At 52.0% G+C, this 24,969-nt stretch overlaps 1 long non-coding RNA gene across 1 annotated transcript; it reads right to left on the minus strand.

The window, feature by feature from the left end:
* Positions 1–20,091: 20,091 nt before the first annotated feature.
* LOC139045462 (uncharacterized) lies at positions 20,092–24,419 on the minus strand. The gene is made up of 3 exons (XR_011503792.1): positions 23,861–24,419; positions 22,553–23,338; positions 20,092–21,551 (listed from the first exon to the last, which is right to left on the minus strand). It is a non-coding gene; the product is annotated as an uncharacterized lncRNA (long non-coding RNA).
* Between the last annotated feature and the right edge of the window lie 550 nt (positions 24,420–24,969).

The following is a 24,969-nucleotide window of genomic DNA, read 5'->3' on the forward strand; positions in this document are numbered from 1 at the left end:
GTCTTTTTCTCCTGTGAATGCATAGGATGTGAGGAAATGGATGAAAACACATAAATCTAAATTGGGATCACTTAGTTTTGTATCCTGCTTTTTTTCCTGCATTTTTATGAATTACTTAATACATACAAAGAGAGTGTGTGCCGTTTAAAGAACAGTAATAAAATAAACAGCCAGATCTCCACTGCGCAATTTGAGAATTATATCCTACTTTTCCACTTAGCGTTGTGCTCTGGACGTTTTCCCGTGCCATTAAATATTCTCTGAGAACTTGGGTTTTAACGGCTGCCTGGTATCCCTTCAAAGGGTGTACGATATTTTATTTAACAAATCTCATCTCCTTAGAAATTTAGATTGTTTCCCACATTTACTATTAAAAGAACACTGTGATGAACACTATTATATGTCAGTCTTTGCTCATAATCAGGACAATCTCTGACTATTTCTTTAAGTGGATAGAAGTAGAATTATAGGGTCAATGCTTTAAAATAGTAACAGCCAACATACACCCAGCATGTCTTCCAGTTGTCCAGACAGCTTTCTCATTAGCTCATTGCAATTTACACTGAAATTCACCTCCACGTGGCAGGTACTGTCCTTATTCCCCTTGTACACACGAGCAAACTGAGGGTCAGGGAAGCTAAGTGAATTGCCCCAAATCACTTGATAGTGAGTGGCAAAGCTGGTCTTGAACACCAGCAGCCTGCGGTCTTAGCCACTCTGCCACGGTTTGCTCCTTCATTCAACAAGTTTTACTGAGTATACTATGTGCCAGACTCTACTCCAGGTGAGAGCTATATAGCAGCAAACCAGACGGATAAAAATCTCTGCCCTCCATTCTAGCTGGGGACACAGAGAGTAAACACAATAAGTGAACTCTTTTCGATTGTTAGAAGGTGGTAAACATCCTGGCAAAAAAAAAATGCAATAGAGAGGGAATGTAGAGGTGGGTGTGCGATTTAAAACAGGGAGGTTAAGGAAGGCGTCACTGAGAAGGGGACATTAGAGCAAAGTCTTGAAGGAGGTGAGAGAGGGAGCTATGCTGGGAGCTGAGGGGAGAGCACTCCAGACAGGGGCCTGCAAGTGCAAAGGCCCCGAGGCAAGAGTGAGCTGACTGTCCAAGGAGCAGCAAGGAGGCAGCGGGGCTGGAGCAGAGTGAGGGAGGAGAGCGGGAGGAGGCAAAGTCAGAGAGATAATGGAGGGGGTGCCAGTCTCGGGGCTTTGAGAGCCACCGTGAGGACTCTGGCTTTTCTCTGAGGAAGGTGGGAGCCATGGAGGGTTCTGAGCAGAGCAGCGATGTGATCCAGCTTACATCTGACAGGATCCCTCTGGCCGCTGGGTGTTGAATCTCCACAGGGGGCGAGGGTGGCAACGAGATGGCCTCTGGGACAGTTGAGGCTGGAGATGACGGTGGCTCAAACCAGGCTGGTAGCATAGGGTGGAAAGAAGCGGTTTTCTTCTGGATATACTTTGAAAATGGAACTGACAGGATTGCGCATCATTCAGCTATGGACTATTAGAAAGAGAGAGGAACCAAGGATGCCTCCGAAGTCTGGAGCCTGAGCCCGCGGAGGGGGAGACTCATTTAGCACGTTGAGAAAACCATGGGAGGACCTTGGTTTGAACGTGCCATTTGGGATGTTGAGGCGGACATCACTGCCAGCCTGATATCCCGTTCTCCTCTGCTGGGTGTACCAGAGGCTGGCACATCCTGCCATCTTGAAGTTAGATGTGGCCACGGGATGAGCTCTGGCCAGGGTGGGGGTGATATGTGTAACTTCGGGGCCAGGGCATTTAACCACCTCCAGCTCTGCTGGTCCCCTGCTGAGGCCATCTCAGGAGGATGTGCTGAGGTGAAACCTCCATCAGCCTGGGCCCCCAAATGACTCATGGAAGACAGCTCTCTGCCCACCTGCCCTGGACATGTCTCATCAGAAAGAAAAAAACGTTCGTTGTTCTAAGATACGGAGATTTTGACGTTGTTTGCTATCACAGCCTAATTTATCCTATCCTGAATAATACAGACACCTATTAGTAGGACTGTCATGTAAGGTTGCACAGGTTGTACATTGTACAAGGGTGGCATATCCAAGAGGGTTTCATTCTGATCATAGACTTGTCTAACTTCTAGATCCTGCACACACGTGAAGGACTGTGTCCTGTTGTTGCTCCTCTGGTTCACCAGCTTCTCTCAAAGGCCTTATTTCCACCCCCTACCCAACTCTAACCCTACCACAGCCGCCTCACGGGGTGGGGGTGGTGGGAGAGGTGTTCAGAGTGTGACTGTTGCCTTGGCACCTGGGTATAAGTGAGCAAGAGTGTGGATATGAGTGCGTGCCTGGCCAGGGCTGCCACTCCCAGGAAAGTTCCCCTGGGCAGATCCAGGCCAAGCTGAGGGGTGAGTGGGGGTGGGGGGAGCCATGCTCCAGCAGCTTCACTCTTCCTAACGGGATGCAGATGCCTGGCCACAGAATCAACAAGAAGTCTGATTTATGGAACTGCCATTCAGCTGAACTTAAGCTGGATGCCACTGATTAAACCCTGGACCCGGTGCTCCACCACGACTCCTCTTCCCTCCTCACTCCCCTCTCCTCCACCCGCCTGTCTTACACAGTGACCAGGCTGGGGTTGCCTGGCATGGCCTGGAGCAGCAGGCGCATTCTCCTTTCTCCTGGTCAGCCTGCTACAGCTGGACAGATTAATACATAGTATGAAGTTTTTTTAAAAGTTGTTTTACTTAAGGAAGTCACCTTTTCCTAACTTTCGAGGGGCTGTTTGAGCTACAGGCAGCCCTGCCTATTATCCGGATGAAGATGTCGAGTAGACAGATGTACGGACGAGCCTGGAGCTCCAGGGAGAGGTTTGAGCTGGAGATATAAATTTGGGAATTGTCAGCATATATTGGTGTTTAAAAGGCCGCGGCCATGGGGGATCGCAGAGGGAGGAGAGCACACGGCAAGAGTCGGAGACTGAGCCTCTGATGCTGCAGAGGAGACTGAAGTAGCAGCCAGGGAGAAGGGCGGGAACCAGCCGAGCGAGGAAAGGGTTCTGAGGAGGATGGAGTGACCATCTGGGGCCAGTGCGCTGACGGGACCGGCAAACTGAGAGCTGAGAACTGACCATTGGGCTTAGCTATGTGGAGTCATTGGTGTTCCGGACTATAGCAGTTGCATGAATGGGTTCAAGAGAGCACAGGAAGATAGGAACCGAACAGTGAGCTCAGGCACCCCTTTCAAGGAGTCTTACTGGGCAAAGGGGCAAAGAATAGGGTGGTGGCCGGTGGGGAAGTGGGGTCAAGGGAGAAATGACGTGCAGGAGAAAAACGAGGCTGATGAGAAAGAGCCAGGAGACGGGGAAAGCTCCTGTGGCCTGAAGTGGAGCTGGACCACTCTCCAGCAGGAGGTAAAGGGACGGGGTGTGGGCCAGGGGTGGTGTGGCCTTAGCTGCGAGAAGCCATGTTCCCAAATAGCCCATCAGAAAGTTCCACATCCCATACCCCCGCCAGCAGCAGCGTGTGAGGATGGCCTGTTTCCTGCATGCCCCACACCCCATTTGAGCATTTTATGCCCTTTGTAGCCCACCCCTTCTTTTTTTTTTTTTAAAGATTTTATTCTTTTCCTTTTTCTCCCCAAAGCCCCCTGGTACGTAGTTGTATATTCTTCGTTGTGGGTCCTTCTAGTTGTGGCATGTGGGACGCTGCCTCAGCGTGGTTTGATGAGCAGTGCCATGTCCGCGCCCAGGATTCGAACCAATGAAACACTGGGCCGCCTGCAGCGGAGCGTGCGAACTTAACCACTCGGCCACCGGGCCAGCCCCTGTAGCCTACTCCTTCTAATGGGGTTTCCAGTCCTCTCCCCAGCTTGGGTTCTGATCCATGGGGGGCTCCTGCAGGGGCAGGAATTAGGATACAGATCTCGATGAAGCTGCAGATGGGAAAAACGGAGGCCCAGAGAAGTTAAATAACTTGCCCAAGGTCACACAGCTAAGTGGCATACTAGAATTCAACCCTACTCCTGCCTAACACCCTCTCCCATACCCAAGGATAAGAAGAGGAGGTCAAGAGGTCCTTGTCAAATGTCCCTGTGGGCTTTGCAGACTTTGCCTCCTGACTAGCTTTTGTGTCCGTTCCTTCATTAAGGTGTGCCACAGTCCCCAAGATGACGTGATGCAGAAAGTAGCCCCCAGAGGACTCGCAGGCCACTCGGGGAGATCAGTGCAGCTCCGGCTTAGAGATGGGGAGTCAGCTTTCATGGGGGCTGTTCAGGCGGTCGGCCGAGGAAGTGCAAAGGTGGGCACCGAACTAGGTCAGAGGGGTCGGGAAGGCTTCCCAAGGAACATCTAAGCCAAGAGCCAAAGAACCAGCGAGGTTACGTTTGGTGCGGAGCGATGGGAGGATGGATGGCCCTGCCGCGGGCACAGCACGTGCAAAGGCCTCGTGGCTGGGGAGACGTTCAGGAAACAGGAAACCAGCCGTTTGGAGCGCGCCATCGGGGCGGGTTGGGGCTTGAGAGGGGCCTGCAGCCTCGCCGTGGGGTCGGGCCCCTGCATCCCCTCCTTGGCCCGCAGCCCGCCCGCCGCAGGGGCCGCCTCGGCGGAGCCAGCCTCGCCCCGCCCGCGCGGTGGTCGCGCAGCCGGCCGGGGCGTCTAATGGGCGGCCCGGCCCGGGTTCCGGGGAGTGGTCCCCGGCCGCGCTAATGTGCGGTCGCCCCGCCCGCCGGCAGCTGGTGCCCCCGCGCCGACCCCGGGCGCCGATCGATACGCATCAGGCGGCGGGCGGCCGGAGCGCCCCCTCCCCGGGCGCCTCGGACCGTCGTTCCGGGCCTCCCGCGCTGCGGGCGGGGCGCCCCGCCGTGGCACTGCGGCCCGCGCCTGCCGGCTCCTCTCCGCCTCTCTCCAGGCTCGCCCCTGACTCTCCCATCTTTCTCCGCCGCCCTGCGGTTCCGCGTCCCCTCCTCTCTGTCTGTCCGTGGTCTGAGCCTCTCTGTCCCTGTCTCTCCCCATCCAGGTCTTGCGGAGGACCGGGCGGCCGCCCCAGGCGGGAGGCTGTGGCGTTTGTCCACAGCCTGGGGCAGTGGCATTGCAGCCTCCCAGCCTCGCCTCTCCTGCCCTTCCAGCCTCCAGGAGCCTGGGAGTCCCACGTGGCTCCTCGGGACAAGGCCAAGGCCGATGCCAGGGGACCAGAGTGGTGTGAAGGAGGCACTGGGTGCAAAACTTAAGGAGCTCCAGAAAACCCCACAGAAATCCAGCTGATTAATATTTTGAGGCAAGATTTTAAGAAAGCAAACAATGCCAGAAGATTCGGTTGTGGACAACATATCAAAATTTTAAAGACAAGATCAGTAGCAGCTGGGCTGAGGGAGGCTGCAGCCAAGGAAAACTCAAGAGTAGGATCCCATTTTAGTTAAAATGTTGGTATTTTGTCTACCACGGATCGTTCTCCACGATTTTAAAGCAGTGCCTGGATGGTGGGTCAGATTCCACGTGGGACTGTGATGAACCAGTGAGAAGGCAGCAAATGCAAGCATCTTAATTCTCTTTTTTTCTTTCCAACAGCTTTATTGGGATATAATTTATATCGTACAGTTCACCCATTTAAAGTGTCCAATTCAGTGGTTTTCAGAATATTCAAACTCATGCAACTATCGCCACAGCAATTTGGGAACATTTTCATCACCTCTAGAAAATTCCCTGGACCCACTAGCAGCCTCTTCCGTTCATTTCAATTTCCCCAGCCCTGGGCAACCACTAATCCTTCTGTCTCTATGGATTTGCCTATTCTGGATATTTCGTATAAATGGACCCATACGATATGTGGTCTCTGGTGTGTGGCTTTTTCACTTAAGCATAATGTTTTCAAGGTTGATCCTTGTGGTAGCATGCAACAGTGCCTCACGCCTGTGTCCTGCCCAGTAATATTCCATTGTAGGGATAAGCCACATTTTCTTTGTCCGTTCCTCCGCAGACGGACGTTTGGGTTGTTTCTACTTTTTGGCCATAATGAATAATGCTGTTACAGACATTCATGTACAAGTTTTTGTGTGGACATTTGTTTTCATTTCTCTTGGGCATATACCTAGAGTAGAATTTCTGAGTCATATGGTAACTCCACGTTTAACCGTTTGAGGCATTGCCGGACTGTTTTCCAAAGTGGCCCCACCCTGTTACAATCCCACCAGCGATGTAGGAAGCCTCCAATTTCTCCACATCTTCACCAGCACTTGCTATTCCCTGTCTTTTGGATTATAGCTTTCCTAGTGGGTCTGAAGTGGTATCTCATGTTGGTTTCGATTTACCTTTCCCTAACGGTTAATGATGTTGAGCATTTTTTCACCTGCTTTTTAGACATTTGTGTATCTTTCCTGGAGAAATGTCTGTTCAAACCTTTTGCCCATTTTTCAAACATTTTAATTATGTTTTGTATAAATGGCATCACACTGCGTTTATTGTTCTGACTTGCTTCTTTGCAATTGACAGTATGCTCTGGAGCTCTTTCCACGATCTTTAGAGAGCTACCTCACTGTTTTTAAGCAGCTCGTCAAAGTTTCATAGTGTGGCTGTGCTATAAGTATTTATCCAATCTCTGATTGATGGATATTTATGTTTTGTCAAAAATTTGTTCTGTTACGAAACAAGGTAATAAACATCCTTGGACACATCTCTGTGTACCCAAGTGGATCTTTTTGAAAAATAAAGTCCTAGAAGTGGAATTGCTGGGTTGAAATGTTTTGTTTCAACACATATTAACAAATTGTTCTTCAAACATTTAACTCACGGGCACCTTCACCAGCATCGTGTGAGAATGCCTGTTCAATTGTGTGCTTACCAACACGATATTATCTATCTCTTTAATTTTTGCCAATTTGTCAGGCAAAAAAAAATTCCACTGTTGTTTTAATTTTCATTTGCCTCATTGCTGTGTGAACTTTAAAAAATATAATTATTGACCATTTTCATTTTTTCTTCTGTGAAATCTATTTGTATCTTTTGTCCATCTTTCTAATGGACTGTTTTTCTGTATTCTGGATGTGGATCATTTTTCTCCCAGCCTGTTGCTGGTCTTTTGTCACACAGAAATGTTCGATTTCGACGTCATAAAGAGTGTAACCCTCTTCCTTTTGATTTCTTGGTTTCTCTTGTTTTTCCTATGGCAAGGTTGTGAAAACATTTTCCTCTAATATTTTCATATTAAAAAATGAATAGAGAGATACATTTGGGATGTCATGACAATATTGAAATAAAATAAATTCTTCTTAAATTAATAAATCTAATGCAGTCTCAATGAAGTTCCCAACATAAATTTTTTTCAAACTTGATAGTCCAATTGTGGAGTTCATATGAAAAAGAAAGTGATAATAATACTAAAAAAAAATTCAAAAGTGAAAAGCCCCAATGGTTCGCAAAACATACCATAGGGTCATAGTAATTAAAACAGTGTCGCATTGGAATGAGGTTAGACACATCCATCAACGGAAAGGAACAGGTCCATATTTATATGAAAGTTTAGTTTGTAGTAAAGGTGACGCTTCAAAAACAGAATTCAATAAATGGTCTTGGTTCAAATGGCTATCCATTGGTGGTGAATGTTTGTTCATTTATCCATCGAATATTTATGAATGTCCAACCTATGCCAGGCACCAGACAAAAGGACAGAAATTCCTGGCCTCATGGAGCTGACATTCTGGTGGGAGAGGCAGTCAATAAAATAAATAGGTAGGGGCCGGCCCCGTGGCTGAGTGGTTGAGTTCTCACCTTCTGCTTCGGCGGCCCAGGGTTTTGCCAGTTCGAATCCTGGGCACCGACATGGCACCACTCATCGGGCCATGCTGGGGTGGCATCCCACATGCCACAGCTGGAAGGACCCACAACTGAAAATACGCAGCTATGTACTGGGGGGCTTTGGGGAGAAAAAGGAAAAATAAAATCTTAAATAAATAAATAGGTAAATTATATAATGTATTATAAATAAGGGAGAAAAATAAAGAAGGGGTAGGGAGATGGGGAGAGAAATGGCAATTTAAAATAGGTCAGGAAAAACTTCAGTGAAAAGGTGATATTTCAGCAAAGACTCTGAAGCAGGTGAGGGTATTGGCCCTGTAGATGTCTATAAGAAGGGCCTTCTTGGCCAATGGAACAGATAGTGCAAAGACCCTGAGGCAGGAACCTGTTTGTGTGGTTTGAGTTCCAATATGTAGACTTGAAGTTTCGCCCTGAGGGCAATGGGTGGTATTGAAGGATTGCAAACAGGGTGTGACAGGAGCCAATTTATACTTTAACTGGACCGCTCTGGGATCTGGGTGGAGCATAGATATTAGGGGCGAGGGCAAGGGTGGACCTGGGAAGACCAGGGAGGAGGCGATCGCAGATATCCAGGAGACAGGTGCCGGTGCCTTGGACCGGGATGGAAGCAGTGGAGGGAGAAGTGGTCCGATGCTGGATGTATTCTGAAGATGGAAGAGACAGGATTTGCTGATGGATTGGACGAAGGTGGGGAGAGGAGTCACGGGTGACGTCAAGGGTTTTGATCTGAGCCTTGGGAGGCTGGAGCTGCCGTTAATGGAGGCGGGGAGGCTGTGGGTAGAGGGGGTTGTGGGGAAGATCAGGAGCTCAGCTTTGGATATTCGGAGTTTAGATTGCCTATTAGCCCTCTGACTGGAGATGCTGGACAGGATTAAATACTCATGTTGGGGCCTGCCCGGTGGAGCAGCAGTTAAGTGCGCACGTTCCACTTCAGCGGCCCGGGGTTCGCCGGTTCCAATCCCGGGTGCAGACATGGCACCACTTGACAAAAGCCATGCTGTGGTAGGCGTCCCACGTATAAAATAGAGGAAGATGGGCATGGATATGAGCTCAGGGCCAGTCTTCCTCAGCGAAAAGAGGAGGATTGGCAGCAGATGTTAGCTCAGGGCTAATCTTCCTCAAAAAACAAAAACAAAAACAAAAACAAAACTAACGTCCCCAGCTGAGAAGAGAGGTCTGGGCTGGAGACACGCATTGGAAACAGTCACTGTAGGGACCTTCGCAGCCCAATACAGTAGCCGTGAGCCACTTGTGACTACTGAGCCCTTGAAATGTACCTAGTCCAACTGAGATGCGCTCCAAGCGTAAAATACACACCAGATTTCAAAGGCTTAGGATGAAAAAAAGTGAAATAGCTCATTAATGATTTTTTGATATTGATAAATTGAAATAATATTTTGGATATATTCGGTTAGATAAAATACAGTATTTAAATCAACTTCACTTTTTTTTTTTCACTTTTCCAAATTGTGGCTACCAAAGGATTTTTAATTGCCTAAGAGTTTGCCCGATACTTGTGTTGGACAGCGCTGGTCTAGATGGTTCTTAAAGGTGGGAGCGGGATGTGGTAGAGGAGAAACCAAAGGAAGCGCTGTGGGCCCTCCAAGGTGAAGAGGCTGACGAGGAATCCCAAAGCAGGCCGGGTGAGGGAGCTGGGAGGTGGGAGGAAAGTGGGGAGACAGTGGGCTGTCCAGGAAACCAAGGCCAGAGAGCATCTCAGGGAGGTACCCTGTGGCAAATGCTGCTGACGGGCAAGGCTGAGAATTAATCATTGACATTAGCAACGCAGTCACTTGTTTGTTTTTTCCTTTTTAAAGATTTTATTTTTTCCTTTTTCTCCCCAAAGCCCCCCAGTACATAGTTGTATATTCTTCGTTGTGGGTCCTTCTAGTTGTGGTATGTGGGATGCTGCCTCAGCGTGGTTTGATGAGCAGTGCCATGTCTGCACCCAGGATTCGAACCAATGAAACACTGGGCCGCCTGCAGTGGAGCGCGCGAACTTAACCACTTGGCCACGGGGCCAGCCCCTCAACGCAGTCACTTGTTGATGACAGCATTTCATTTGTACAATATTCTCGAGTTCCTACAATGTGCTGTTGCTGGAGATACAGTGAATAAGGAGAGCTGGCCCCTGCCCTCCTCGGGCTCACAATATGTTGTTGGGGGGGGCGGTTCCCAAATAATGAGCTGCCAGCCACCTGAGGAAAGGGGAAGGAGGAGAGCGCAGGAACCAGGAAAGGCCAGAACTAAGGTTTGGAGGCCGTGCCCAGAGAGCTCAGGAGAAATTCTTACCCACGTTTTGAAAACCCCCACCCCGCCCCCCAGCATAGACCCTGGGCAACAGAAGAACAGAAATAGCGTGCTAGGGGCTTTTCAGTGGTAGAGGCCTCATAGCACTCCTATAAGGGGGCCAGGATTTGAACTGAGGGCTGTCCAGCCCCAAAGCCTGGCTCCTCAACCACTCTGCTCATTGCCCTGATGTCCACGGGGACATGGGCAGTTACAACAGACTCTTCTCTTTGACAGCTGGTAGCTCTTGAGCTGCAGAGGCCCCAGTTCTGGCTTTGCAGCCAGCCCCCAGGGCCGCAGCATCTGTTCACCAGGTTACTTTAGGTGAGTGCCTTCGGCCTCAGTTTGCTCATCTGTATAATGGAACCAATAAAATGGAGCAACAGCACTTTAGCGACCAACCACACTACCTCTTATGGTGAGAGTTAGGTTGAAAGGCTGAAGGCAGACCAAGAAACTGCAAGTGCCCTGGAAACTCTCCCCAGGGAAGTGGGCAGAGGAAGTGGCTGTGAGCTCGCCCGAGGGGAGGGAGAGCCCTGGGGCAGGCACAGCCTCCAAGTCCCTCCCTGGCCTGTGTCCTCAAGAGCTCTGAGCCCCATTCTGGTGCTCCTGAAGGTCAGGCACCCCCTCCAGCCCCCGCTGCCCCCTCCTGCCTCTGACTGTCCCCTTCGCACTGGATAAACAGCACCTCCGCCCGCCTGCGTCCTCAGTCCCTCACGCTTCACCAGAATTAAATTCATCATTCATTTTTTATGGTTTATACATGGTGTAATTTATGTTTTCAAATATATTGAGGTCACACTTTAGCAGAAAAAAAGTATTTCACATCGAAATTGAAGGCATGTGTGTTCCATTAAATGGGGATGTTTGGGATAATTTTAAAAGGCTAAAAGTAGTAGAAAGTAACATTAAAATAAAATTTGAGAGATGTAATTACCCCTAATCGCACCATAAAATAATCAATACTGCATTCCATTATTTCTGACTTCCCTAGTTATAGCTTTTTTTGTTAAGCTCTTGAATATTGATGAGGTGAAAGGGTCGTGTCTTCTGGCGGAGGGCTGATGGAGGTGGAATTAAGGTGGTGTCCCCTCTGATTATCCCGTTGAGACCCTAAGCGCCACTCCTTCTCAGCTGCGGATCCCCGGGGCAACCCCAGGCTCCCTGGTCTCCTGTCAGATGATGTCCCGTCCACCTCTTCCCACAAAGGGCCTGGAGGGGAGGCCAGGGGAGGCTGTGGCTGGAGGCTGTGCTTGTTTGTTTGGGCTACATTTTAGGAGAACTCAGTGTATGTGAAGCTCTGTGCAAGGCTCATAGATGCGTCAACTCCTTTAACTCTTAAAGCAACCCTCTGCAGTGGGCATCAGCAAGACTCCCCACTTTACAGATGGGCACACCGAGGCTCGGTGGGATAAAGTAAGTTACCATGGAATGGAGTCGGGATTTGCGCCCAGGTCTGTGCTCTTGCCACTGTGTATGCCACCTCTCAAGAAGTGCAGCCTCTGGCTTGGAGGTGGGCGGAGGGATGGAGGTACCAGGAGGAGCCCCCTGGGAGAGGATGACTCAGTGCCAATCTTGAGGACAGTTGTCATTGGCCACAGTGGCATGGGTTTAGCTGCAAAACCTCTTGTTCCCTTGAGGACACCTGAGGACTTCCAGCCCTCCCCTACATTTAATATGATGAGTTCACTTCTCTGAGACTTCATGTTCTCATCTGGAAAATGGATCACACTAGAACGCGCCTCACTAAGTCTGTGGCTTAAGGGAGCTCATGCTGAGCACAGTGCCAGGCACGTGGGAAGCACCAGTCAATGGTAGCTATGAGGGCATTGGTGGTCACTTCTCTTTCCTGGCCTCAGTTTCCCCATCTCTAAATTGGCCATGGACAGGGCACTTGAACTGGACCACGGCAAGGCCCTGCCCTTCTCTAACATTCTGTGTTCTATGATCTAGGCACCGAACTTCTGCCAAGTTGGGGAGAGACTTTTGCCCATGCGAAAGCCCACAAAGGGCCCTCTGAAGGTCATCTCATCCAGCCCCCACCCTCCTACGGGGTCATGTGTCTGAAGGGTGCCCCCGGTCCCTCTTCCCCCCACCTCGAGGAACCTGCACCCTTTCAAGCTGCAGATAGTTTCCCTGGGGCTCCCAGTGGGAGCCCACCTACCTACCTGAGAGCACCGAGGTGGTCCTTTGGGCCCCGAGCTGGTGGTTTGAAGTCTGGACACCCTCAAGTCCAGAACCTGGGCACCCTCATGTCCAGCATATATGGATATCCTTATATCTGCTCTCTAGATATCTGTGCACCCGAATCTAGACATCTCCCTACCCGGAATCCAGACAACAACCCAAATGTCCATCAGCGGATGGATGGATAAAGAAAATGTGGTATATCCATACAGTGGAATGTTATTCTGCTGTAGAATAGAATGAAGTACTGGTACATGCCATGACGCGGAGCCTGGAAAACACGATGCTAGGTGAAAGAAGCCAGATGCAAAAGGCCACGTAGTGCACGATTCCATTTATATGAAATGTCCAGATAGGCAAATCCATAGAGACAGAAAGCAGATTAGTGGTTGCCAAGGGGATGGGAAAATGGGGAGTGACCACTTAATGGGTATGAGGTTTCTTTTTGGGGTGACGTAAATGTTCTGGAACTAGATAATTGCAAAACATCGTGAACGGACTTAATGCCACTGAGTTGTATACTTTAAAAGGGTTACAGTGGCAAATTTTTTGTTCTGTGTACTTTACCACAATAAGATTTTTTTTTTAAGTCTGGACACTCGGGGCCCAGCAGCATGCCTGGAGCCCACCTCGAGCTCTGTGCTGGGCTCTTGGTTCCGGCTGCTCAACCCCAGCACATTAGAAGCCTGGGACAATAGGGAGCTGATGAGCAGCCTCACTCCCTGTGTCATTACCATTAATAATAAACAACAATAGAATGTATTTTTAAAACTTTCCCTAATGGAGATTCCCAAGCAGCAACCAAAACACTCAGATTACCCACTGGTCCCCTGAAGATACTGACACACAAAAGCCACGTGGGCCACGGAGTGCTGGCGTGAGGTGGGTGCTTCCTGGCATCTGGGCAGCGCCCCTCACTTGCCTGCCTCCCCTCCAGCCTCACTCCCCAGCTTTTCCCAGAGGTACCAGGGACAAAGGCAAGTGAAGGGGTCTTCTGCATCCTCTGGGTCCTTGTCAATGCCTTGGCTCTTTGACTTAGTTTCCCCCACAGGTTCTCTTTTCTGCCTGTCTCTCCAGAGGCCGTGCTTAGAGGTGTAGGGAGGGGATGCTAGGCCTGTAGTTGTCGGAGCGGAATGGGCAGTGCTGACCACAGTGTGCACTCTGGTGTCAGACCAGCCTGGAGAGGCCATCAGTCCTCTCTGACACATTTCAGACGGGGCCTCGGGCCCTGACTGTGCAGGGGATATGCTCAAGCTCTCCCAGCAAAGAAGCTGCAGAGCAGGGACTGGAACGGGGTCCCGGCAGCTGGTCCACTGTTCATTCTTCCATTTCACGCTACAGCTCAGCAGATCCTGGAGTCAGAGGGCCCTTCCCCCAGAGAACCCCAGACCAGGCAGGTCACTGACTTCCTGAACATCAATGTCCTCATCTGTAAAGGGGGCAATGACAGCACCTACCTCGTCAACTGGGGAGAATTACAGAGATGACGCGTGTGGTGTCTCAGTACTATGCTGAGCAAACAGTGACCATTATTCCAAACATGAGTCTAAGCCCCAGGCTAGTGCAGCCTCCCCCTCCCCCACCTCCTGGTTCCACCTAGCAGTCCCGCACAGGACCAGCCAGGGCCCCCTACCCCACGGGGCTCTGCCGTGCTGAGGCCTATCCTGCTATTGGCCACATATTGAGCCTTCACTCACACGCTTGTCAAATAACCCTTCCAGCAGCCCCGGGAGGGAGAGACTGTTGTCCCATTTTACAAATGGGGAGACTGACGTCCAGAGAGGCAGAGAACTTGTTGGATGTGGGATTCAAAAGTGGTATCTTCTGACCCAAGAGCCGTTGCTTTCAAACACTAGGAAATGACTGAATTGGGGTGAGGGGTCGCCATGGTATGGAGCAGGGTTCCTGTAATTACACAGTCCCTGGGTACATTTTTCTGGAGAGAGGAAGGAACTCATCAGATTCTCAAAAGGATCAGAGGCAGACCCGTCTAAGTCCCAACTCCTCCGCTTGATGACTCTGTGGCCTTGGGCAAGTCACTTCCTCTCCTGTGCCTCAGTTTCCTCATTTGCAAATGAGGGGTTCCACTAGAAAAAAATCTCTAAGGTTCCTCCAAGTACTGGCATTCGCTCCTTCTTGGATCCTCCCCTTGGATGCTCTCCTCCCTCCACCTCCCTGCCCACCGCTCATTCCCCCTAGTCCTGGCCTCCCTGACCCAGCCTTGCAAACAGCTGCAGGCCCAGGCCAGCAACTGAATCAGGGACGAGAGGAAAGCCCGTCCTTGATGAGGCTATGTCACGGAGAAGGCAGCTGACACCCAAGAGCTCAGACCTGGCCCAGCTCGGCCTCCTTCTCCCCAACATTCTCTTGTCCCAGTTCTGCTCTGCGGTCAAGAAGGGCCCCAGCTAGGCCCAGTCCAGAGGCCCCAGATCCTCTCGGTGACCTCTGAGCCAGCCACAGCCCACCCATCCAGTGAGATTTAATTGGTTTCAATTGACAACCGTAACAAGAAGGCTCTTTTAGGAAACTTCGGAAATGGAAGGGAGGCCATTAGGAAATTTACATTTGCGAATATGATGTTTAATTAGCAATACCAATAAATTAATAGGAGAATCTTGCTGCGGTTCTGGGTTCATAAAACACCAGCCTCCGTAGGCAGAAGGAGACTGCGGCAGCCCTGGGCTGCCCGAGGGGAGAGGACGGTGCCGTGGGCCAGTCACGGATGCCCTGCACCGGCCGCTCCCGCTCCCCTTGTGCCCCCAACTCATCCTTGGATGGAGTGGGGGCAGAATGAAGCCAGTATGGACCGTGGAACTGGGAGGGCCTGAGTCCGTGTCCTGGCTTACTTACTCCTTGGAGAGGTCCCTCAGCTTCTGAGCCTCCAGGTCCTTCTCTGTCAAATGGGGGTAATAATAATGATATCCACCTTCTAGGGTTGTTGTGAAGATTAGAGGAATGAATGTGGGTGAAAGCACATCGAACAGAAAGAAGCTGGCACAAAGTAAGTGTTAGTTATTACTGCTGCTGCGGCTCCTATTACGGTTATTAATGGGATAACGAATGGGAAGCACCTGGAGTGGAGGAAAGACTTGATAAATACTAAGCATTACCAGCTTTTAATTTTTCTTTTCTGAGCCTAACCCACTCTTCTTGGCTCCTGGGCACTGGGGGTGGTCACCCTCATGTCACTTTGACCACCTGATCTGGCCCCCTTGGAGTCCTTGGCTCTGCACAGGTGGAGGCCATGTCTTCCTTATTGCCACATCCCCGCCCACAGCAGGCATTCAGAGGCATTTGGAAGCAAACAGCTCTGACAGGTGCCTCCCCAGCTTGCAGACGGTCTGTGGCTTCCCACTGCTTTCAGGATTTTGCTCGCGCAGACCCCACCCCCGCTGCGTGGTCTGGCCACCTCATCTCCCACCTCCTCAGCCTCAGGCACCATCTTCTGCCACCAAGCCAGGCTTCTCCCCTCCCAAGCCGAGCCGCCAGTTCCCTCCTGCCCCTAGGCCTCTGCCTGTGCCCCGCTCATCTTGGAGTGCTCTTCTCTGGCTGGCACACTCCTCCTCCTCCGCCAAGACCCAGCCTTACAAAGCTCCCTCCGACCCCAAGCAAGAATTAGAGTCAGCTAGGGGCCTGGGAAGCGGGCGGCCTTATCCTCCTCCTCCCCACTACCACCACTGCGCCCAGCACTTGGGACAGGGACTTGCTGGTCACTCCCTCCAAAGAAGCTGGTGCCTGGACCCTGAGCCTGTTCTCTGGAGACTCAAACTACTCGCCTTCTGTGGATCCTGGAAGACCCATTCCACACCTCCTCCCAAGGAAAGTCTTCTCTGGCTGTTTCTCCAGCTGCCGTGCTCCCACCTCCCTTGGTTCCTACCTCCACCACTGTGTCTCCCCTTGCCTTGTAATAATTGGGCTGCTGGTACTCTCTCCCCCTAGGTCTTGGCTCAGAATTGGGCCTTCCATCTCTGGCCCTCTCCAGGAACAGAGCCTGCTCTGCCTGAATGGATGAATAAACAAATGAGTAAATTGGAATGGGTTTAAATGTTGCCTCCTCCAAGAAGTCCTCCCTGACCATTCTAGCTCTATTTATAATCATTGCATGTGTTTATTGTCTGTCTCGCCCACAAGACTATCAGCTCTTCAAAGGCAAGGACCTTCTTGTTTTGTTTACCATGGCCTTCCTGGCACCTCTCCTGGAGCCTGTCACATGGCCGTGCTAGTACCTATTCACTGGATAAATGAATGAATGAATGAATGAGTAAATGAATATCTGAATGAATGAGAGACTGAGTGAATGAATCAATGACTGAGTGATTGGAGAATGAATGAATAAATGAGCAAAAGAATGAATGGACGTGATCATGAATGACAGGTGGAAAGAGTGTTTCCCTGGCTTGGGGCAGAGCCTAGCTTCTCCCCAGCCCTGGCCCCACCAAGATCTTGTTTCCCCAACTGTTTATTAAGTTGTGTAAAGTGCATAGAAAACATGACAATAATTAAAGCAGACACAACAACAGGTAATTAATTGCACTTCCAAAATTTGATCCATGCATATGAATGAGTGGGAGGTCACCTATTCAGTCATGCAGGAGCCCCCCGTGCTCTCCGGGGAACAGAGGTGGGGAGTCTTTGTGGGATGGAGCTCCCAGAGGTGGAGAGGACATCCCTGGGGAGGCTGTCTCCTCTCCCTCACCCGCCTTGCTTAGCTCTAGCTCCCCAGGTCCGAGGTGGGAGAGGGATGGTTAAGAAGGGAAGATGCAGGGAAGCCCATGGTGGGACCGGGGCCTCACCCGAAGGAGAGACATTCCAGGCCAAAGTTGTCAGTTGTCATCGCCCTGAACTTAAAAGCCAAAACTATTCAGGAAACTATTGGGGGGGGGGCGCCATGTATTTCCCAAGTGCAGCATTGCCTGCCAGAATCCAGGGCACTTGAGTTTGCAACCCATTTTTAGTGACCCAGATCAAGTGCTGCCCGGATGGGGAGGGCTTGTGGACCAGCTCAAGGTTAAGTCCTGGGGGTAGGGTCCAGGGCACAAGAGGACCATCTGGGTGGAAGGATGGAGTTGCTCCTCCCTGCTCCATGCCTCTTAGCTCATCCCAGCCTCAGGCTCTAGAGAATATAAGGCAGAGTTCAAATGTGAGCTGTGTGATCTTGGGCCCATGAGTGCACCTCTCTGAGTCTCAGTTTCCCCATCTGTAACACAGGGCTCAAATTGTAGTTTGCAGGGTGCTGCTGGGACTAGAGATCCCACTAGGTGCCAATCTTTCAGCAAGTGCTCAACAGATGGGCTGGAGAAGCTTCCCAGGGGCCAGAGATCCCGACCTCTGGGATAATTGCCCCTCCCTTCCGGCTTATTAAAGCCAGGCAATGGGTCAGGTGACAGCAGGAATGACTAGAGGAGGGGGGGGTTGTCAAATAGAATCTGTTCTCAATGAGGAGAGGCCGTGAGGCCCAGCTCCCAGGGGGCCTGCATGACTGGGAGCTTGAAAGCTGGGTGGAGACCTCTGCTCCCCTTCTCATTGCCTGCTTGTTAGGAGGAGGTGGTGGGCCTGCGGAACCAGTGATCATGGCGGCACAACCCCAGAGATCACAGCCATGTTGGGGGGCACTCCAGACCTGGTGAGGGCCTGCTCTTTATTATCACCCTCGACCTGTGTCCTCTGCCACCAGGCATCTCGAGGTGGAGGGCAGCCAAGAAGGTCCTTTCCTCCCAGGAAGGAGCCCCCAGGAAGACGCTCCTAGGACTCTTATTCTAAAATGACAGACACCCACATAGACATAGTGGGCTTGCCTGTATTTTATTTTAACTTAAAAAAAAGTATCTCAATGTTCTACAGAAACTTGGAAACATAGGAAATTGCTTGCACTAATTTTTTTGATAACATTAACTTAATCAGATAATTATATATTTAGATATTTACCATATAGAGACAAAAATAAGTTGCACGAATTTTTATAAACAAATTAATTCGCCTTTTCTTCTCTCTCCCGCCTTCCAGCTGGCCCTTCCCTGAGGCTGCGCTCCCGGCCCAGCCCGAGTCCGGGTGCAGCGCTGGGGTGAGAGGCAGTCGGCTTCCCCATTCCACCCCTACCCGGCATCAGCATGGCAAGAGGCCGCTCAGGCCTGCTACAGGCTCTGTGCAGCCTCTGCCACCTCCCCAAACTCGGTCCTCAGTTTTGGGTGGGTGGAGGCTGCTCCCCAGATGTGGAATGGGGAGAGCGACCCGGGGAGGGCAAAGGCTAGGCGGCTGGGACGGGGAGGGTGGACACGGGCGGGAAGTTCCCTCCCCAGGCGGCCCTGGGCGGGGAAGGGACACCTGCCGTGTCCACCTGGTCCCGACTAGGTCCGGGGCGCGGCGGGGCCGTGTCCCCGCTGAGCCCGCGGCCGCCGGTAGGGGGCGCCTTGGTCATGCATTATTCATCGCCGCGCCGCCCGCCGCCGCCGCCGCTGCCTCCCTCGCTTTCCCCGCGCGGGCTGCGGGCTGCGCCGAGGAGCGGGAGCGCGGAGCCTTCACAATATTGTGGCAGCTCCGCGAGTGACAGCTCAGGGGAGGCGGGGGTGCGCAGCCTTGGCGGCGGGCGGCGGGCGGCAGCGGGAGCGGGGCTGGGACGGGTCCCCGGGTGGGTGCGATGCTGGGTCACATGGCCCAAAGGGGGCTCAGGCTGGGGCAGGGGGTGGTTTAGCGTAAAGGTAGAGCCTTTAGCATCCATCCATCCATCTGTCCATCTGTGCATCTTCCATCCGTCCTTCCTTCCATCAAGTCAACCAACACAGGGAGCATCTGCTTTGTGCGAGGGTAGGGGATATAATGGTGAACAAGGTTGGGGCCCTATCCTTAAAAAACTTAATCTCCAAGTGGGGGGAGATGGATGATCATGTAAACGCGTAATTAAGATACTTCCAGATAGTGACAAGTGCTCTGCATAAAGTAGGACATGCAAGTGTGATAGGGAGTGTGTGTTGGGGGCTGTTTAGGTGGTCAGGGAGGGCTTCTGTGAGAAGGTGACATTTGGGCAGAGACCTGGGAGATGACAAGGATGAGCCTGACCTTGGCCAGTTCCTGGGCCTCTGGGGTGTCTCCCGGCCCCCTCCCCTCAGCCTTCTAGGGGTGCTGTAAAGGTCAGCGCCCCCCAAACACAACCCCCTAAAAAGCAAGCAGGAGGATGAGGCTCTAATGTGGGCTGAGGGCTCCGTCAGGAGAGAGTCCCCCAGCCTTCCTCTGGGCTGCAGGTACCTGCTGAGGAGCTGAGGCCAAGGCAGCAGACCAGGAGGCCAGGCAGCCAGCCCTGGAGCGTGTGCATCGGTCTTGAAAGAAGCAGGTTCCAGGTGCCCCCTCCCCAGCCCTGCACGGGCCCTGGGCTGGGAAAGCTTGGGTTCTGTAAGCCTGGGCATCTCAATCCTCGATGGGGTCTCACCATCCCCCCTACCTCCTGGCAGCCTCCCAGGTCTCTGCTCAGGGCAGGCAGGGGGCATGGAGGGCGTGGGCTCGGGGTCATCACCAGCATCAGATTTCCTTTCACTTGTGCAAAGACTCGTTGACGCCTGAGCACATCAATATCCTTAATGACAGTGAAAGGAGCTGGGACTCCAGACAGCCCAAGCCCCCCTCAGCCTCTCCCCTCCTCACTTAGTCTTCCTTCCTCCTTTTCTCCCTCATTCCTGTCTCCTCTCTGGGCCTCTCTCCTTTCCTCTTTCTCTGTCTTGGTATCTCTTGCTTTTCCTTTCTCTCTGTCTCCTCTCCTCTCCCCTCCCTTCCCCTGTTCTTTCTCTTCCCCTTCCCAGGACTCCACAGTTTTTGTGCATTCACAAACTTTCACTCGGCAGCTCAAGGGGGGCGCCTCAGTTTGGCCAGTCCCTCTGTCTGTCTGTCCATCCCCAGCTGGGCCCTGACGCCTTCCCGGGAGTCAGCAAATGCCTGGAGGCAGGACCCACGCAGAGGGGCCCAGGGAGAGGCGGCTGAATCCTGCAACCACCACCCCAGAGGCACACACAAGAGCTTTTGCCTTTTGCCCAAAGGCACCCGAGCTTCTGCCTCCCACTGCCCCACGTAATGCTGGGAAATTAAAAAGCCAAGTTTGGGTGTGGGGCGCCACGGGAGAGGGGAGTTTTGGGGAGGATTTTCTGTTTTGTATTTTTTATGACCATATATAATTTCGCATTTCTCCCCTCAGCCCCTGCCTCCTTGGCTCCCAGATGTGTCCCACATTGAAGAATTATCTCTCCTCCCTGGAGTGAAATAAATGCAATCAATATGAGTATTGCTCTCAGGGCCTTGAAATATTACATTAATGTTCCATGTGGTGACATTTTAGCTGGAATTTTCAAATACATTATGATGGTTCAAATTAATATTTATCAGATCAGCTTTTATATTTTGCAAAAGAGAGAGAGAGTAAGAGAGGGAGAGAGAGAAAAGGAAAGACAGAGAGAGCATTATTAAAATACAAAATGCAGATCAAGTCTAAAATCGATGGTCCATTTTCCCAGCACTTTCCAGGGGCTGTCTTTAGCTTTCTGGGTTTGTTTTTAAATTTATTGGTGTTTCAGGCAAATCTATTGGGCTCCCTCGGCCCCCTGGTCGGCCTCCCCTCCTCACTCCCTCGCTGGCTAGGGCCCTTCCTTGTCTGTCTTTCTCTCTTTATTATCCTGAAATGTAAATTACGACATTAGCCCGGTCCTTATTTTTTTTTAAACTCTCCGATGATTAAATCTGCTACACGACATCCTTGTCCTTTCTATAAATTAAATCATCTTGGCTTTGCACCTCCAGCTCAGGGCGGCCGTCGCCCGGGTGTCGAGGCATCGGGCTGCTGCGGCTGAGGGCTGGGGTCCTTGTCCTCGTCTCGAGCGGACACTGGAGGCCTTTGTGGGGGGCAAGGAGGCCGCCTCTCTGGCTCCCCGTTTTTCTGTAAATAAGAAATGTGGACTGGAGGGAGGAGATGGTGGGAATCGTACATTCCACTTTATTTCAGTCACTTCCAAACTGATTACTCTGTGAAGTGGAAAATCCAGGCAGATTAATGGTTTAATTCTCTTTCTCTTTTCTTTTGCTTTTTTCTCCTCCGCCTCCTGGTTTGGTTTTTTCCCACCTCTTCTTTTTGCGTCTTTTTTCCCTTCTTGGAGTTGTAGTCATAAAAAGACTCAGCCGCTTTGGCGGGTGCACGCGGAGCTGCAGGGTGGAAAGCCAGGTGAGCCAAGCCATAAGGGTTAACAATGCCCTCTCCAGCCGTTAACTTTTCCTCTTTGATGATTCTCTGTTTCTTCCCTCCTCGTGTTCTGGGTGAGAATTTGAACAAGAATGAGCGCTTACTGTCATATGCACAAAGGTGTGCACACACACTCATACCCCCCACCCAATTGCAGATCGCACGCAAACACGCACACAAACACAGCCACACAGACACTCCGAGAGCATCTGCAGAAAGAGCGCTGCCCTCTGATTCCTCTCCGCTGCTGATCCGGCCAAAAGAACGACAGGAAACTTTAAAAAGAAAAGGAGGAGGGATCGATTATTCGACCTGTACTTGAACCCGACTGAAAGAGATAAAGCGGAATTTTCAATAGGTCCCCTGCCCTTTTCACCAGGAGGGAAAGAGGAGAAGAAAAACAAGAGATATTTATATGACAGCAGCTGCTGAAAATAGCATTTCAGAGCCATAAAAAAAGGCAAAAAGAAATTCAATGGTAGAAAAGGCAAGAAACTCCTCGTCTGCTCCCCAAAAGGCGAAGCAGGCAGCGAGTGTCTCCGGCTGGAAATGCATGCATGCCTTCTATAGATCTGTTTGAAATTATACTTGTCATTGAGGGGGAATTTATGCTTCTATTGATCTGCAAAAGGAAAATATTAAATGGTTTGGTTTTGATCTTTCGATGACCCCAAGGTCAAGGGTAGTATCGGATTAGTATTCATAGAATTCATCACGGAATTGCAGCCTGCATCCACTTTATGCAAACATGCTCAAAACACGCCTGGTGAAGCAGGCGGCAAATGGCCAATGACAAGGAAAAAGCCAGCAGCACCCCCTCCCACGCTGCGGGGCTAGCCCCCTCCCACCCTTCGGGGAGAAAGAGAAAGAAATGGCACAGGGTGATGATCGGATGACGACACCCTGGGACTCTCAGGGGCTTGCACAGAAGGCGGGGTTCCCCAATTGGGGCAAGCACACCAGGAAGTTCAGAAGATCACCCGCGATGGGGATTATGGTGTGGGGCTGAAAGACCCCAGAATATGGAGTCGGGGGCAGGGGCCCAGGCGGGTAGGAAGGGGCATACTGTACCTGGAGCAATGACCAGAAGGCACACGTGTGTGCACACACACTAGGCCAGTGGAAGCTGGGTCTTTCCTAAAGGGAGGAACATGGAGTGCTGGCCAGTGGGCTGAGAGGTACACTCCTCTCTGAGGGTGACATTGTTTCTCGTTCCACGCTGAGGAGCGTCCTTAGTGCCAGGCACCCTCGTGCCCAGTTGGGAAAGAGAGAAAGGCTAGGTGAGCCTGCTTCCTGAATCCACCCGGCCCTTCTGCTCCCCCCTCCGCCAATGGCCTCAGAACCTGTGTCCAAACGCGTGTGCAAAAGGGACACACGTGGAGTCCTTGGGGACAGGCCATAAACACCCCTCCCCGCCCTGCGTTCAGCACACAAGTGTCCTCTTAGCAGAGTCTGTCCCCGGTGGTGGGAACATTTGGTCAGTAACAGTCACTTGCCAACGAACTAAAAATAACCCACCCAGCGTATCCCTGCAATGGCAGGAATTCTGGCTGGCCCTTGTTCTGTGCTGATCAGGGGGCCCGGGTGGGGGCGGGGGGCACAGATCCAGACTCCCATCCGGGACCAAGGGAGCAGAACTTGGGGGGTGGCATAACAATGCTCGCTCTCTTTATCGGGGTGTTTTACCTGCGTTAGGATCTCACCTAACACTCACGACAGCCCTACGAGGAAGGGGCTGTTAATATCCCATTGTATAGGTCAGAAAACTGAGGCTCAGAGAGGCGAAGTCACGTGCTCAAGGTCTCGGCTCTCTCCAGGCAACAAAGTCCACTCTCTTAACCGCTCTGCTCTAATGGCCTGGCAGGATTTGGGCAAATTCCAAGGTTGGTCCACATTTCAGGTGCAGGGGGAGGGGAGTTTGGGATGAGGACTGGGGCTCAGAGGCCTTGGGGAGTCTGGGGGCTGTGGGGAGGGGGAGGCAGAGTGGCCCCAGCCCTGCCTCCTCGTCCCTGCGAAGGAGGACAGCGTTCTGCCTATTAATCATGTTTCATTTATATTAGCTTGACTCGATCTACTGTATATTTGAAATGGATTTAATTTTAGATCACGCACTATGGAAGGGGGCCAGTTCGGTGTAAGGAGCATTATGAATATTTTCCATAAGCTGGATATACATTATCCAGGGACAGATATACGAGCAGCAACGGCCCAGGGCTCCTGGCTGGGGGAAGGGGGCTGCTCTCTCCTTCTTCCCCCCACTCCTCTGCAGCCCAGGGTCACCCGGCTCTGGAGGGAGCTCTCTCTACTCCCTGCCCCTGTGGGGGGGATGGGGGTTTCTCCGCCCCACTTCCCCCTGACCAAGAGCTCAGCCCCACTGACCTTGAAGCTGCTGCTTCTCCCTGCTCAGTTCCGCCAAGTTGCAATCCTGGGAGGCACTGGGAGGCGTGTGGAAGGAGGAAGGAAGCTCTTCGGGGCACAGGACCCCAGAGCTGTGGGAGGAAGAGGGCCCAGCCCGAGGTACAGGAGAGGCAGTGGATGGAAGGGAAAGGGCCTCAGCACTCCTGCCTTTAACCCCAAGCTCTGATGGAGAAGGAGAAAGCCTGGCTCGAGGCTGCTCAGCTGGTGGGTGGCACCTTCGTGCTCAGCCAGGCAGGGGTGGGCAGGACAGATCTGACCTTCCCCAGAGCCCCCTTGAGCCTGGGCTAAGGCACCCTTGTCCTGGGGGTAGGCCGTGGGCCTTGCTTTTTTCCAAGGGCACCAGACCTAGGAGGCCCTCTTGAGGAAACTAAACTCCTGGTGGTCGAGGGACAAGCACACAGACACAAAGCTGGGGAGCAGCAGAACTGAGTCATGGCCTCCTCCCTGCAGCCCTGTGTGCCGGTGGGGGTCCTGCCCCTCCTGAGTCATCTCCATTAGCCTGGACAGTGGAGTGGGAACACCTGGCACCTTCACGGGGATTTCTGTATTCCTTATGCCCCTGCCCCACCCCCGGGACTCCTACATCTGCTAGTTAGCTCAGCTGCAACCCTCCCACGTGGGAGCCAGGCATCCCATAGTGCTTTACGGATTAAGGAAACTGAGGCACAGGAAGGTTGTGACATTTATATCCAAACCTGAACTTTTTCTCTCCCTCTGCCCTCCAAGCTGCCCCCCTCGCTTCCCCATCTAGGTTCCCTAAGCTACATGTGCCCTGGATCCCCCACGCCCTCCTGCCACCACCCTCTCCCTCACCCCACCAGCACCATGACTGATCCATCCTTCTGCAAGATTCCCTCAGGACTGTCCACTTCCCTCCATCGCCCCCATCCCTTAGTCCAAGTCGCCACCATCTCTCTCCTGGAGCACTGCGTGGGCCTCCTGGACTGTCCCCCAAGCCCCCTGCCAACCGCAGACTGTTCTGTGCCCTGTGGCCAGAGAGCCCTTGTTTAAATGCAGCTCGGTTATGTTGTACACTCCTCCCGCACTCCTAGGATCAAATCCCAAATCTG

Source organism: Equus asinus, chromosome 5 (genome assembly GCF_041296235.1).
Source record: "Equus asinus isolate D_3611 breed Donkey chromosome 5, EquAss-T2T_v2, whole genome shotgun sequence".
NCBI classification, from domain to species: Eukaryota; Metazoa; Chordata; class Mammalia; order Perissodactyla; family Equidae; genus Equus; species Equus asinus.